General features: G+C 36.8%; 1 protein-coding gene across 1 annotated transcript in view; it reads left to right on the forward strand.

The window, feature by feature from the left end:
- Positions 1-13,574, forward strand: part of IKZF3 (IKAROS family zinc finger 3) — a 90,637-nt gene that overhangs the window by 44,768 nt on the left and 32,295 nt on the right. The window lies entirely within an intron of this gene.

Below are 13,574 nucleotides of genomic sequence, written 5' to 3' on the forward strand. Positions count from 1 at the left end.
GAAAAATTGTAGATGTCAACTTAATTTCCACTTAATGTCTACTGTGTATAGGGGAGAAACATAACTTTTCAAAATTCTTTTGAGGGTACTTGAGCAAATAATTTGAAGGCCAACCACTGTCATATGAAGTATATACAAGGGGAGGGGTGGCAGGGGGAAAAATAAAAATAAAGTATATACAATGTAGCACAGAAGAGCCTTCAATTTAAGCCTCAGCCTACTTAAAGGTCTAAGACAAAGATTCTTAACCTGAAATCTCAAAGTTTGGGAAGGCTTTATGTAAAATTTTGTGTTTATGGGCATGTGTACATTTTATCTGAGCCAAGAGTACACTTCTGACCAAACATTTAAGATCTTACAGCTTCTTGACTCTGTTGTTTTTATAATAGTTCCATATGTAATGGTCTATAGAATGGCTTCTAACATAAACAATTTTGGGTCAGCTCTGTATGTATAGAAAATAACATATAGTAATTATAAAAATCATGAAGTAAGCATAATTCTCCTTTCTTTACCAACCTGAAACCTATCGTAGGCAATCTTTTAATTTTATTCCTGGCTGATTCAAAGGCCTTTCCTTTTTCTTAATTTTGATAAAGTTACAGTTGCTTTGTCCACAGAAAATGGATCTAGAAAAATGCTGGATGGAAATTTTGAAAACAGTTTTTAAAGGAATAGATAGACATCATTTATCCCTGACAATTCTGTTATGCAGCATCTAATTTAGCACCTAATACTCAGCAGTCTAGTGATACTGATGTAGTATTCAGGCTTAGAATTGGGAAGATTACATTGGAGGTGACTGGCAGCACAGGAGTTTGAAAGGTTTGGATTTTAAAGTGTCACACACATAGCAGATGAGTAAAGATGTCAGAGCCAAGCCTAAAGGAGGACCCTGGTAATCCTGCCCTTGGTGTATAACCTTCAAACACCAATAAACAAGATTATCTGGATTTAACATGTGACCTTTCTCATTCTTACTGGTTAGGTCCAGATGTTTTCTCATTCAGCTGTCTGGTTGAAATCTGCTTCTTAACTGACTGCAATTGGATCTAGATTTGAGGTTGTAGAAACGACAGTCTTGAAAACTCTATTCTGCAGGGGGTGATGCTGTCTAAACAGTAACATATGGAGACTGATGGTTTAATAATTAAAAATAATTTGTGACCTTACCCTTAATAGATTTGTTAATTATGTCAACTGAATAAGTAAAAATGGGGTTGTGGTAGATATTTCACTATATTAGTCAGTCTGGTGGCATTAAAAACATTGACAAGATTTGTTAGAACCAGGCTTTCTTGCACCTGCGTCTACAGAAGCAGAAATCCCAGTTATGCCTTTGTTACCCTTTGTCACCCTCCAGGAAGTTCATAGCAGCCCTAGAGAAAACAGGAAAGGCTGTTTATTAACTTCTCTTAAGTCCGTCTAAGCTTATGGCCATACTTCTCCACCAAAATTTGGACACAATTTACTATACGTGTATTACCTCTCTTCATTGCTTGGAGCCCAGGACTGTTTCTGGCGTTTTGTTATGAACTTCAGATTTTGTTATGTTCCTTCAGATTGTACTAGTTCTTCAGGCTGTAGTAGTTGCACTAGTTCTGTCTCTGAGACTATATGAAAAAGGTACTTCTGTATTTTCTTTTCTCATGGGGGAACTAAACTCTCATATCACTGAGTAAACCCTCAGAGAGCTTCCCCTTGTGATCTTATATTATTGCTGACTTGTAGGGCAGGAATAGTGCTCATTAATTAATTAATAACCATAGCCTAGTAAGGGACACTAAATTATTAACAGAATAGAAAGACATGAGAACATAAAAAGACATAAAAGCACAAAATATGACAAATAATATAGTTAGAAAATCTGGGTCTTTATGGATTTTAGCACAACTTAGAAAGATAGCAAAATCAGTGGTTACTTAGGTATTCTCTGAAATTGATAATAAAATAATATCAGTCTGAAGTTAATAACAAAATAATTAAGTATGGGAAATGTCCTATGAGGCCAACTCTTAACATTTGATTTAGTTTTCTTCTCTACTACCAAGTAACAGATGTACCTTGTGTTTTTTAATACAACACTTATAATTTCTGTGAAAAGGGCATGACATTGGTTATACAGGAACAAAAGGAGTTAAAGATAGTCTCATGAGGATTTGTCGTTATCAGATTAATCATAGGTCAAAAATGACACTTGTCACAATGCTTCTTGTAATAGTTGGTATATGAGTAGCTAAACTCTACCCTCTTGAGACAGAGTATCAGCGTAGCTAAATATCAGTTATTGGGTTAGTTTTTGTTTTAATCCTTACAGAGTTATTTTTTTTCCCTAACAGCTTTAATTCACATACCTTTAAGTGTTGAAGTCAATTTATTTTTAGTAAATTTACAGACTTGTGCAACTAGCACCATGTTTCGGAACATTTCTATCATCCTAAAAAAATCCCTGGTACCTGTTTGCAATGAATCCCCATTCTTATTCCCAGCCCCAGGCAACCACTTATCTGACTTCTGTCTCTACAGATTTACTGTTTCTGGACATCTTGTATAAAGGAATAATATAGTATGTAATCTTTTGCTTCTAGCCCCTTTCACTTAGCATGACGTTTCCTTTTTTTTTAAACTTTATCCCTGTTGTTGCATGTTTCAGTACTTTGTTTCTCTTTATTTCTGAATAGCATTCTATTGAATCAATAAAATACATTTTGTTTATTAATTCACCAATTGGTAGACCTTCTTACTGTTTCCATTTTTTTGGCTTTTATGATCCTGCTATGAACATTTATGTACAAGTGTTTGTGTGGATATATGTTTTCTTTTGGGTAGATACCTAGGAGTAAAATTGCTGGGTTGTATGGTAATTTATGTTTAATTTTATAAGAAATGTCTATATTATTTATCAATTGCTGTATAATAAACCTTAGCAGCTTAGAACATTACAAATTTATTATCTCAGGAATATAGGTACAACCTATTTGGGTCCTCTGCTTCTTATGAAGCCACAATCAAGGTATTGACTCAGACTGTGGTCTCATCTGAACATTTGACTAGGGAAGGATCAAATTCCAAATTCACTGTGTCATTGTCACGATTCAGTTCCCTGAGGGTTATTGGACTGGGCCTCATTTCCTCACTGTAGGCTGACCAGAAACAGCCTTCCGTTCTTTGCCATGTGGGCTCTCTAGCTTACTTCATCAGAGAAGTGCATGAGAAGCACCAGGGAAAGAGTGAGAACAAGATGGAAGTCATGGTTTTTTACAATCTAACAACAGAAGTGATTTCCCATCATTTTTGCTGTGTTCTTTTAATTAGAAACAAATGACCCAGGTCCAACCCACATTTAAAGGGTGCAGTTTGTACAAGGACATGAACACTAGGAGTCAGGGATTGTTGGGAACCGTTTCAGAAGGCTATCCATTCCATTACACAGGAAATTTTTTTTTTTCCAAATGGCTATACCGTTTTACATACCTGCCAGCAGAAGATTACAGTTCCATTTTCTCCACATCCTTACCAACACTCATTGTTTTCTGTCTTTTTGAAGATAGCCATTCCAGTGGGTGTGAATGGCATTTCATTGTGGTTTTAGCTTGCATTTCTCTAATTACTAATGATGTTGAACATCATTTCATTAGCCAGTTGCTCATTTGTATAATTTCTTTGGTGAAATGTCAATTCAAATATTTTTCATGTTTTTCACTGGATTGTTTGACTTACTATTGAATTATAAGATGTTTTCATTTATGAATCATCTCTTGGTATCATATCTAAGAAATCTTTGCCTAACTCAAGGTCACAAAGATAATATGTGTCAGCTACTATGCTAGGCATTCTGTACATTATTTTGCCTAACGTAATTACAGTAACAATCCTGTTAGGTGTAGATAATATCATCATTGCACAAGTGAGAAAATTCACAGAAATCAAGTGACTTGCTAAGATCATACAAGTAGAGTACAACTTGAACCTAGATGTCATCTTACTCCAAAGCCTGTGCTCTTACATCAGAACTTAAAAAAAAAAAAAAAAGATATTCAAATCCATTTTTGGGCAAAATAAGAATGAAATACCATATTGTCTTTTCCTTATAATTATCAATACCCATTCTGGTGCTATTTGAATACTGGTAGTAGAAACCTTTCTATTCATGATTGTTGGAAGTTGCCTTTTGAAACAGAAAAAAAAAATTATACTCCAGTTTGTTGGCTAGATTCCATCCTAGTTTTATCCTGCCAGACAATATTCTCTCCACTCTTTCTAGTGGAGCAAGGATGCATCTTTGCTTGCAGCCTTGAAGTGTGTTCCTGGGCAGCTGTTAAGCAGTTGTTATACTTTACCCCCAGGGACAACCATGTTCCAGTGACAAGATAGTTTACTCCCTTATGCACTTTTAATGTTATACATTCACCTAGGACAAGTCAGTACTGAGTTCTTCCATGTTTCTTAGCCACAGAGAAGAGATTGGAGGAAGCAGAGAGGAAGAAAAGTCCAAATAATATGTGGCAGATAGTAAATTTTATATTATTTTGTATATATTCTGTTTTAATCAATTAAATGTTAAAAAGACCAAGAATCTTCTAATTCTTGATCCTCATATTCATTTTCCTCTCTTTCAAGAATCTTTTATGTACCTTTTGGGTCTGGTTGGTATACCTTACGTTAGAAATACAATTTGTTATAGCTGTAGCCTAATATCTAGCCTTAGGCAAAATTACAATCTGTGCAATTAAAACAAAACAAAACAAAACATTTCCAACCTTAATTTTGTACTTGAAGCAAAAAAACAGGATAATCACTCACCCTTTCCTTCCTTCCTTCCTTCCTTCCTTCCTTCCTTCCTTCCTTCCTTCCTGTTGCTAAACTGTGTGCCTAGTCCTGTGCTACATGTTAAGAGTGTGAGTGGAATAATATACAGACATTGACATCAAGCAGCCACTAGGTAGAAGGGAAAACAGGGACTATTATAGAAGAAGCAGATTTGGAAGAGAAATCGAAGGAAGAGAAATAATTAGCTAGGTTGCAACTTGTTGAGTATGAAACAAGTATAAGAAATATAAGAAATGATTGTCAATAGCTGTTGAGCTAGCAGGGAGGACTAGGCTGGAAATATAGATGTAGGGAGTCATCAACCGTAGAAGGTTGGATCAGTAAAATATGTAAAGTGAGAAAAGAAAAAGTTGAAGAAACAGACCTGAGGTGACCATTGACAGCTAGGAGACAGAGAAAGAGGAGTAGACAGAGAAAATAAATAAGTAAGGTAGGAATAGAATCAGACAGGAATAGAACTCAGGGAAGGAGTTCAAGAAGCAGGAACTAGTCATCCTATTTCAAAGGATGGCATCCTGTTCCAAAGTGGGGGATTAGGGAAAACAAAAGACTGACCACCAAGGGCAAAGAAGTAAACTAGAGGACTGGTTATCACTTGTGGGGCTTTTTGTGGTGCATTATGAGGAGAAATTCTGCATACCACATCTCAACTTCAGAATGTTGTAGACAAGTTAGGAAGTGGTACATCAAGGTGGCTTATTCCTTCTTCCCTGCCTGGCTACCTTCTTAAATTGGTTCAAGCTACCCAAAGAAATTCATTCATTCATTCATTCATTCATTCATTCATTCATTCAATACATACAGTAAATGAGCTCTCTGAAATGCTCTGGTGACAAAAATAAAACTGGCCCCTGCCTTGAAGATAATCCTTATCTGTATGGGAAATAAACATGTTAACTGTCATATAACACAACACATACTATGCATACCAGGAACTTATGTTATGGAGACAGAGGGATTTTCATTCCTTCCCTTACCTGTGACTGAGTTTGGTGTTGTGACAATCAGAATGTTTTTAGCCAATTTAACTGTATTTTGATAATTTTTTAGTTTTTCCAAGTGGTATATTTTAATGTGCTTTAAATGTTTTGAACTCTTTCAAAAATAGGATGGATATTCTGTACAAAGGAATTATAAAAGAAAAGAAAGATTTTTCTTCTGGACTTATAAATGAAATGTCTACTAGGTAAATAATCTATCTCTAGTAAGTTTGGGCAACATCTAAAACCACATCTTCTTTAGATGTATTTTCATTCATTATTTTTCAATGGATGGCTATTATTTCTAAGAAATACAAATATAAAATAATATATAGGTTGGGGCACCTGGGTGGCTCAGTCGGTTAAGTGTCTGCCTTTTGCTCATGTCATGATCTCAGGGTCCTGGGATTAAGCTGCACATCTGGCTTCCTGCTCAGCAGGGAGTCTGCTTGTCCTTCTCCCTCTGCCCCTCCCCCCGCTCATGTGTGAGCTTGCATATGCTCTCTCTCTCTGTCTCAAATGAATAAATAAAATCTTTTTAAAATGTATATATATATATATATATGTGTATATATATATTAAATGATCAATAGAAAAAGTTCATAGTTACAATGGATAGACATGAAAATGTCAAAAAAAAAAAAAAAAAAAGAAAATGTCATGACACACCTGGTGGCTGAGTCAGTTAAGCATCTGCCTTTGGCTAGGTCATGATCCCAGGGTCTGGAGATCAGCCCTGCATGGGGCTCCCTTCCGCAGCAGGGGATCTCCTTCTCCCTTGCCCTCTGCCGCTCCTCCCTACTTGTGCTCCTCTCTCTCTCTCTCAAATAAATAAATAAAATCTTTATTTAACAAAAAAAGAAATGAAAAAGTCACTATAGTTGTATGCTGCTTTATAGTTTAGAAATAACTTCCACACATCATGTTCTTCAATCCTCACAACTGTGGATGAAGAATTCACCTGGTCCCATGATATCTGAAGAGTAAATTTAACTCAACCGAGTAACTGGAACCTCACCTATTACTGATATGTAGTATATTCCTGTTGTTTAAAGTAACAAATCTCCTTTTGTTCTATTGGGGAAGCAAAACATTACACTGAAATTATTAAGCAAAATTATTTTTATTATTATGGCAACGAATGAGCTATTTGATTGTCAGATAATAAGACAAAGATTAACGTCATTAGTAAAATGGAGGGTGGTTTCTTTGCAGCTGAAACTTTCTTCATGTTTTCATGCTAATGTTCTTGAATTTGAAGTGACATGATTTAGTAATTACCAGTTTAGATTTTTTTAAGGACAAATATGAAAGGCTGATGAGAATATGTTTTAATGAAAACTTTAACCAAACCAAATATTATCCAAACTGCTATCTCTTATTTCGCTGCTAACGAGATATTAATACTTTATCTCCTAGTGGTCTGATTCACCTTCTCCAGTTTTTTCCCCTAATTTTTAAATAAGTGTTTTAAAAATTAATAGATGCCTATTATTTTAGGCTTTAAATGAAGAGAAACATGACAACACAATGGATCCTATAAATTAATGACTAGAAGTTTTGCTTTTGTTGAAGCTTTATAATTTGACTGGTTAGCAAATACTAAAACTTTGTATTCTTTACTTGGCAAAATATCATTGGTTTTCCTCCCTCCTCACTTTACAAATAAAAATGTAAATTAGGAAATGAAAATGACCCATGATTTTAGCGTTCTTGTTCCTAATACAAAGAGGCCATTGTGGGAAAGGAGTAAAGATATTAATTTTATAAGGAAGACTATTTTAGTTGATCTATTTCTGCAGTATTGGATGATAGCAACAAATTCTGTAGACTAAATACCTACCATACATATATCTCCCATTTTGCTCTTTAGTGCTTCAAGCTTCTAAATCCTATTAACAGCTGTCAAAACCTGGTAAACTATTTAGATGCTTTCACAATTTGTTTAATTGGATAGTTAGAAAATGGCATGCTAGAAAAGCCCACCCACTCTCCCCCCCTTTCTTTTAGCCTGGCTGAACATCTGTAGCATTAGGGCCTCATTATCTCTGAATTGGCATAGCAAATCAGTGGCATCATTAAAATGCCACATTAAGATGATTAAGCTTCTTTGTTATCCAGTTGACTTTTGCATGTGCTGAGGATTTCATGGTTATGACCCCTAATCCTTGTAAAACACTTAAACAACATCACCCTTTTGTGTCTTCCCTGTCTAGCAGCCTCTATCTTGTTTTGCCCCCTCTCACAATATCTCTGGCAAACTTAAGGCTATAACTCCGAACTTTGTCCTTCTTTGAGTTGGATTCTGAGAGCTCATAATTCAGAGTGGAAATTCATAATCCCCTTTTTGCACGGGGAAATTCCTACTAACATGCTATCCAAGATACCCAAGTTGCCTGTTCCATTTGCCATCTTTGATAGGTTCTTCTCTCCAACTGAGCATTTTATGTGCCTGTAAAAACAAACTGAGGCACAGTTGGCTGAGACTGCTATTGCCCCTGAAGGATTTAGCTGTTGGATCCTTTCCAAGACCCATTGTTTTTGCAATGTCTCAGGTGAAACCAAAAATGTCTACTCTGGAGTGCAAGCCTTTCATGTGATAACCATCACCCCAGGAAATGAAACCATGTGCATCAGCCCCAGTGAGCCAAGCCTTTGTTCTCTTCAGCCTACAAAATTCTCTCTGGGGGGTGTGTGTGTTAGTGTATGTCATCTTCCTAAGAGGCCTCCAGAATATAGACAAAGATGGGAGCAATTGTACCCCAGAGTAGCTCCTTTAGGAAGAAGTTCAGTTTAATCTAATTTCCTATGGGTTAGATTCAATTTAGACATCTTTTTCCCCCCTCTGGGAATGTTTAGCAATTACCTTTATCAGCAATTTGTGGTTTGGTATGTTCTTTTCTCCACAAGTTCACTTATAAAAAATTTATTCAGGAAGCTTTTAACATTTTTTAGTATGAAATATATCATATATACAAAAAAGGCAAATATAATTACATGGATAGCTTAAAGAATAACGACAAAACAAGCATCCATGGACCCACCACCTGGCTTAAGAAATAAAATATTGCTAATGCCTGTGAAGATTCTTTTTTTTTTTTTTTCCTGTGAAGATTCTTGATAGTATTTTAAGTGGCAATTTAAGTTGTACGTCTAAGAAACCTGACACATATTATAGGAAACTGGAATTTACAGAATTAAAATGGAGTATTCTTCACATTTCAAAAGTTTTATTCACTTTATAAAAATTTGAGGACATTATGGGGCAGTTCTTCACTATATTCAACTATTCCTTGCCAGATCTTTAAGATTTTTGGCCTTTATTAACAGTTCAAATGTTACCAGTCACTGACAACTAAAAATCAGAGAAAAATGAAGAAAAATATTTTCTGAGTTTATAATGTAAATCGGTGGGACAATATTATTGATTTTACATGTAACATTTTATGAACACATCAACTATATTAAGGTGAATCTGTAGAAGTTAATGATATACTAAATAGAAAGTTGAGTGAGGTAGGTATATGAAAAAGCACAGAAGTGAGAATTTTTTTTCTACTTTAGGATATCGAGGAAGACTGCATGGAAGAAATGGCATTTCAATAACATCTGAAAGTTTGAATAGAATATTGATGTGGGAGAAGGACATTTTGGGTGGTGGAAAGACTGGAGAAGAGGCTTGGGAAACTGCGACTAGTCAGATTGCTGCTGTAATTTCTCAAACTTTAATATGCAAAGCAATCCTTGAGAATCTTGTTAAAATGCAAATTCTGATCCAGTAGGTCTGGGTTGAGACTTGAGAGTCTGTGTTTCAAACAAACTCCCAAGAGATTCTGGAACTGCTGATCCAAGGACCCCATTTTGTGTAGCAGGGTTCTAGTCTAGAGAAAAGGTTGATTCAGGAGGAATGAGGTGATTAGGTAGGTTCAGAGCAGGCCCTTGAAGGTCTTGCTAAGGAGTTTGGACTTTGTCCTATAAGCAAAATGAAATCACTCAAAATTTCTGAAAAAGAGTTTTAGTGCTACAGGATGATTGATCTGGAAATAATATAGTATAAAATAGAGATCTCATACACTGTGGGCCAATTAGGAGACTAATGCAATGCTACCAGTCATGTACTAAGTATTTATTGTGTATGTACTTCATGAAGAGCACTGTGTCAAACTGTAGAGTAGCGGTTCTTCCCACACACACGCACACCCGACTGCCCTAAAGTGGCAGTTCTTAAACTCCATTGTGTTCAATATTTACCTACAGAACATATTTTTAATGCATATTTCTAGTCTCTACACCCAAATTAGTAGGTCTATGATAAGACCCCCAACATTTCTTTTTTTTTTTTTTTTTAAAGATTTTATTTATCCATGAGAGAGACAGAGAAAGAGAGGCAGAGACATAGGCAGGGGGAGAAGCAGCAGGCTCCTTGCAGGGAGCCCAATTCAGGACTCAATCCTAGGACCCAGGATTACAGCCCAAGCCAAAGGCAGACACTCAACCACTGAGCCACCCAGGCATCCCACAGGACCCCCACATTTATATTTTAAAACCACATAGCCTCTGGTCTCTACAGATACAGATCAAGCTGTGTCACTGGAATACTGAGTCAAACAAACAAAAAAAAAAAAAAAAAAAAAAACCTGTGTAGCTTCTGACCTCAGATAGCTTACATGACCATATGGGAGATGAGGTGAATTTATAAGTAACTCAGAGAAAGAAGGAACAGATTATTTTGCAGCTGGGGGAATCAGTGTGTATGTTTGGGAGGATGAAATGCATACTAACCTTGGCTGTGAAGGATTGGTATGTTTTGGATCCACCTGTGCCAACACTGGGGAAAGACCTTGTAGGCAATGGAAATAATAAAAGCAAGAATACATAACAGTTGTTTAGTTTGGTTAAAGATATAAGTATTCAAAATCAACATTATAAAAGACAGATTGGGGCCAGATACCAACAGACCTTTTAAATTCCTTCTTTCTGAGTTTGGACTTTATTTTGTTGGCAATAGAGAGTATTGAAGACTTTAGACAGGGCCATGATATGACCAGAGCTATAGCTGAGGAAGAACAGTGTGGTGGTTATGTATAGGATGAACTGGGAAGGAGAGAGAAGGGAGGCAGGGAGAACAATGTGGACAGGAATCAGGGCCTAAGATTCAGGATACTGCTAATGCAAAATGGTAGAGAGGAGAAACAGCTTGGAGAGAGGATACAAAAATAGAACCAATGGGATTAAATGTGGGGCCCAAACAAGAGGAAGAAAAGATGCTTGTAAGAAATCTAGCCTGAGTAACCAGGAAGCTGCCTAGGAGGCCTTTGGGAATGGAAGGGAGAGTAAGAGGAGGGAGATTACATCTCGAGATCTATGTTTTTGGGAATTAATCATATAAAATGCTGGTTGAAGCCTGAAAAGTCGATGAAATTGCCACAGGGGAGGGGATGTTGAGGGAAAGATAAAGAGCATTATGGGTAGTGTTTAGGAGGCATAGGGAGGAAAAGGAACTAGAAGAAAACAATCAGAGAGGTAAGGAAAGAAGTTGCAGTATCACTGAACAAATAGTATAGAAGAAGAAGGAATGGTGGTCAGTAGTGTTAAGGGCTACAGAGAAGTTCGGAGAATAGCACACAAAAGGCCATTAGATTTAGGAATCAGGAGATGATTGATGATCTTCAAGGGAGAAGATTCAGTGAATTAGGAAGTAGAAGCCCAGTTACAGGGAATTTTACATTAGTTTTGAGTATACAGAGGCAGAAAATGTAGCTTACTTTTGTAGTAAATCTGTCTAGAAAGGAGTGTTGAGAGAGGATGAGTTTTAGGTGTGATGGGATGAGAGGCTAAACCAAATTGCAATAGGAAATAGAAAAGAGGAGTTGGCATCCAGAGAGCCTGAGGACATAGAATCTGTAGGTATTGAAGATTAATTTGATGTAGAGATTGAAAGGAAAAAGATTCCATTTTTAAGACTTGGAACTGGAAGAAGGAAGATACTTGGAAATATAACAAAGTCTTAGGGCAGCCTGGGTGGCTCAGCGGTTTAGCGCCGCCTTCAGGCCAGGGTGTGATCCTGGAGATCCGGAATCGAGTCCCACGTTGGGCTCCCTGCATGGAGCCTGCGTCTTTCTCCCTCTGCTTCTGTCTCTGCCTCTCTCTCTCTCTCTCTCTCTGTCTCTCATGAATAAATAAAATATTTTAAAAATGAAAAAAGGAGTAAGACTCCAAAGACAAAACCGACTGTCTGAGGAATTCTTGGTCCATTAATACCAAAGGACTTTCCTAATATTCTGTCCATATGTCTCTTATGCTTTCCCTTAGGGTTCTGTATCTCAAATACCATCTACCATGTTCTACAGCTAAATCCTAAGGGACAAAAACCAAGATTTTTCTCTTGAGTCAGGTTGGTATAGCATTTGAGTTCTAGGTCAAGCCCATTAAAGCCAAAGTCCTGAGGGAAGGAGCAACTCTCTTTTGCTCTGTGTTTTCAGAAAGACCCAACATACTGATCTTCCTAGTTTTTATTGTCATTGTCCATGGAATGGCCCGAATCTATTCATGTTAACATTTTATAACCAAAATGAAAAGGATCTTTTTTCTACTGGCCCCTGTCTGCTGTTTTTGGTTTTTAGTAGCTGAAGTTTTCCGTTGAGGTTCTTTTAAACGCCTACATGCAAACTGAAGAGCACTCAAGCTTTGGTGGGATATCACCCACAGCTGGAGTGCTGGAGGAAGGAGGGTACAAACCTCAGGTGCATCCTTCTCTTAAATTTTTTAAACAAAACCACTTAAGCAAACAAATTCCATCTGAAAGTAGGTGAGAATCTATCCAAAGAACGAGGGGAATGAACCTCTTTCCATATAGGAAATGGATATGGATTCATATGTGACCCAGATACATTGAATTGGCAAATTTGAGACATGTTGGACTGATCCTGCAGCCCTACATCTCTTCTAATCAAACAGTGAAAGGCTATGAACCATGAACCGTGGTGAGAAGCAGAGGAACAGTGTTGCAGCAATGGCTCCTCGGTTGGTGGTTAGGCCCTGTCTTGCTCTATTAAGCAAACACAGTTAATATAGATAAAAGGTAACCTTGATAGAAGTGAAAATTGAAACTTGAGTTGAAGGTAGCAAGCCAGGCACAGCTGCAGTTGTACTTCCTCCTATGTGGCAACAGGAGCTGCACTTACTGGTATTTTTTGGAAGGGATACAATTTTTTTAAATATCTTTTCTTCAGTGTGTTTTGGTTTTTAATGTCTACACCACTGATGGGAGAGTGGAATATGTTAGTAAGAAGCCACCTAGGCTTTCTGCATCTAATTTGTGAGGTCAGATCCAAGTTCAGTATTCTAATCATACATCTGCTATTAATTGGCTGTGTAACCTTGGACTATCACCAAAAAGATCTCTGGTGGTAGATTTTTCTTATCTGAAAAACCAAAGGGTTGAATTAGATGATCCCTTCAAGCCCTAAAATTCCACTGATTTATGATTCCTTATGAGGAAACATAACTTCCAATTTCTAAGAATGAATGTTGGGGAAAATATGCATTTATACAGTTTATTTTATATATAAAAAATCCCTTGCAATATCTGTCATGATTTTATCAGGCAAATATTTAGATGTTATTAGTGTCACTATGTAAATTTGCCTTCTTCACTGTTTATGTTCTTCAGCTTAAGAGTGTTGCAACTCTTTTTAAGATAGTACCTGGTCAGCGAACTCAATTGGATCAGTCCCTCCTCTCCTGTCTAGTCCTATGGTTCTA

This window comes from Vulpes vulpes, chromosome 2 (assembly GCF_048418805.1).
Source record: "Vulpes vulpes isolate BD-2025 chromosome 2, VulVul3, whole genome shotgun sequence".
Classification (NCBI taxonomy): Eukaryota; Metazoa; Chordata; class Mammalia; order Carnivora; family Canidae; genus Vulpes; species Vulpes vulpes.